The following is a 3,551-nucleotide window of genomic DNA, read 5'->3' as shown; positions in this document are numbered from 1 at the left end:
TAAGAATTGGAATATTTGAATTGGTGTAGAATACTAAATTATAAAATAGACTGAATTTCTTATTTATAGTATACTTTGAGAATCCTTGGTAGTGGCAAACCATCATATGTAAAAGAATAATCCAAGGTGATAGAAAAATAGTGCAATGAAGATGAGCCATCCCTTCCCCCGCTCTCACCATACCAACAACAATCAAAGATCAGTGTAATAACCTGATATCGGACTTTTTAATAAATAAATTCATTTATAATTTATTATTCATCTCTATTTGGCAGCAATATGTAATCCAAATGATACTTGCTCTATCTCACTTTCTCCCATTTCTTTCTTTATTTTTTAATTTTCTTATGCTTTTACTAGGGATCAGGTTATAGCAAACCTAAAATTAACAAAACCAACTAACCAAACAAAAGGCTAGAATAAATTTGTATGCAAATTATGCTAAGGTACAAAGCATACCATAAATAATTTTTTTCAAAATATCAGTTATCTCTGAATTACCTTAACAATTTACTGCATCTGCTTACAATCATCTACTACTTCATTACTTTTGGCTTAATGTTAATTTCTTTAACATTATTTTTTGTTTAACTTGGAACATTATCTTCTCAAAATTGAAAACACACTTAAACATAGCATCAGCACACTTATCAGGGGATACTTTAGAGACTGATTAGCATGCTATAGCATATTACAATAATACCAAGAGTGTTATTAGATGGTGATCAGGGTTACTTTCCTACATAAGTTTAGCATGAAATCACCACTCATTTTTACTGCGAGAATTTGAGCCTAAACCTACTCTTTTCATTAGAAATCTGAATGAAATAGCAAAATGTTGCACTAGTTGCTGGTGGAAATGAGTGCCCAGCTGGAGAGTGGGATACGTGACATACTGTGATAGCAGTGCTCACATTTTTGTTGAAATGTGTCTTTATGTAGTCAATACTGTTACTTTGATTGCAAGTGGACTATCTGTGAAACACAAAGACCTGTACTTGACTTTTTAAAAATCAAGTTTATCTTCTCTCAAATTACTCACATCCAGGTTTCCACAGACCTAGAATTTTGAATCAATGATCCAGTATGTCCCACTGATAACATTTTTTAAAAAAAGAATGAGCACAGTCAGGTTGTCTTAGTCTTAAGGATTTCTGATTTCATCCTTGAAGGAGATAGGATCTTCCCAAAGCCTTGGGTCTCAAATGTTCTTCCAGTCTTCAAAAGTAAAGTCCTTTATTTTCTCATATTCTGACTCTAAAGAGATTTTATTCATTTTTAGATTTTTTTTTCCACTTCAGGATCAATTTTAATCTTCACAGCATCATATCGGATTTGGGAGAACTCGCGAAGACCAAAGGAACCTCCCACAATCAGCAACAACATAAGACCCATAGTAAAGGGTCTTATTCTTGCCCAAAGCGCGCATCATCACAGGTGTGAACATAATTGAAACTTCGGCACATTTAGGGTCCCTCCAAGCCTACTCAGCACATCCTCCTAACTCACCTCCTTTTCCTGCTTGTTTGGTGCCGAGTCCTCCCCTGATCTCTCCCATTTCTTCTCACCAACATTTTTACTTTAATTCCAAGTGTTCTAATCAATGCCAATACATTCTTTATCCAAGGTAAGTTCATTGTCAGAAAGTTTTCAGTAGCTTTCAAACTGATCTCCAATTCTTCCAACCTCTATTAGACAACAAGGTTTCCACCCAGAATCCAGTGTCATATTCAAATACATCATTCAAAAATATCACAAGTATGCACAGAATTTCCTCATGGTTCTCTCTGCCTTTTGCAATGAAATATAAAGACCTTACAAAGAATTCTAAATTCTGTGTTATTTGGGGCTCTTTTAAAATAAATTCTGAAGTAGAATTAGACAACATCAAAACATGTAAATAATTACATGGCATAGAAGAACAGCAGGTAGTGATATATTGTCATGTAGATAAATATGAAATGTAAGGAACTAGGCATCTTATGGTGAAGATGGTAAGCTATTTAGTTATAAAAGATAAAGAAGAGATTCCTGCAGACTTGATAATTGACAAAATAAAGTGATAAGAGGAACAAGCAAAACTAGCAAGTGCTAAGGCCTAAGATCATACCAACTTTGAAGTATTTGAGCAAGATAACCTGAAGTTAGAAAACACTGAAAAATCAGGGAAGTAGTAAGGAAATATATGAAATGAGATGGTGCTAACTCATTCCTTGGTTGGTTAAATCTGGATTTGTCATATTCAGGTCAGGTATCTAGAAAAAAATGACAGCCATATCAATTGCCTCATTTAAAATATATTATTTATCTCAAATGCATGCTCAATGCTATGTATCAATTTTGAACTCATAATTAATCCTTTCTATTCTTTAATTTTGTACAATAGTTTCATAGCCTTTTATCGGTCCTCAAATTTCCAATATCTCTTTGCCTATTATAATTCTTAGCTTCTCACCTTACTTTTTATTTCACTGATACAATTGAAATTATCAGAAGAGAACTTTGGTAAGCTCCTACTGCCATTCCACCAAATGCTTGCACCTGTGTTCATACTGTTTGTAATTATTACTATAGGTGGACAATCCTTTTTTTTTTGTAATAAAAGCCAACATTTCCACTAGTACACATGTGATCACCCAACCCACCTCCCTGTCTTATTGTCTTAAGAACAATCACTTTTTAAGAATTCTGCTTACTTTTAATCAGCCAAAGCTTTTTTCTAGATTGGATCTTTTGAATCTTCCTATACAATTAACAGAATCACTTGATCCCGCTTCCCATTTAGCTGCCACCACATTTCCCCTAATTAATCCTATTCCAAAGCAGCCATCTATACTACACTTCTTGAGTTACTGTAATCTAATATTTTCCTAAATATTTACCATTCTTCTAACTTTGGCCCTTTACAATTAAATCTCACTATATCATGTAGATTAAAGCAAATATAGCCTGATGAAGTCACTCTTCTGCTCAAAAACCACCAGTGATTTCCACTATAATTCAAGATAAAAGTCAAAGTCTAAGCATTATTGTGGAAGTACTTCAATGTTTTCTTCTCTTTCCCCTGACACACATAATGCATGCTTTAATCACACTAGAGTCACTTGTAGCCTCAGAAACCGAACTTGCATTTTACTCAGCTTGGAAATGCTTCAACGTATTTGAAACCATAAATCTAGTGTTAGCCTATTTAAATTTTATAGTAAAATACCAGTTTCTCTGAGAGGGTTTTCCTGACTAAAATTATTTCCTAGGGCTGCTGTAAAGAAATACTAAGAAGTAGGTAGCTTAAAAATGGCAACAATTTTTATTCCCTTATATTTCAAGCAGCAAGAAGTTGGAAACGCAGGAATTCATCAAAACTTCGTTCCTTTTGAAAGTACTGACACAATCTCTTCCATGTTTCTCTTAGCTTTTGATAAGCCAGTTTGATATTCTTTGATTGGGTTATCAATCTCATCTCTGCCTTTACCTTCACATGGAATTCTCCTTATGTGTTTGAATATTCACACAGCTATATTCTTACTATGTTTCTCTGCTCTTCTGATAAG

General features: G+C 33.8%; 1 pseudogene; it reads right to left on the bottom strand.

Annotated features, from left to right (window-relative positions):
- Positions 1–1,038: 1,038 nt before the first annotated feature.
- On the bottom strand, positions 1,039–1,447 carry LOC101713966 (cytochrome c oxidase assembly protein COX16 homolog, mitochondrial-like; annotated as a pseudogene).
- Positions 1,448–3,551: the final 2,104 nt, after the last annotated feature.

Source organism: Heterocephalus glaber, unplaced genomic scaffold, assembly GCF_053883595.1.
Source record: "Heterocephalus glaber isolate CG9 unplaced genomic scaffold, H.glaber_assembly_v1.0 deba00001442, whole genome shotgun sequence".
Classification (NCBI taxonomy): domain Eukaryota; kingdom Metazoa; phylum Chordata; class Mammalia; order Rodentia; family Bathyergidae; genus Heterocephalus; species Heterocephalus glaber.
Note: the sequence above shows the minus strand (reverse complement) of the source record. Positions and strands in the feature narration are given on the sequence as shown.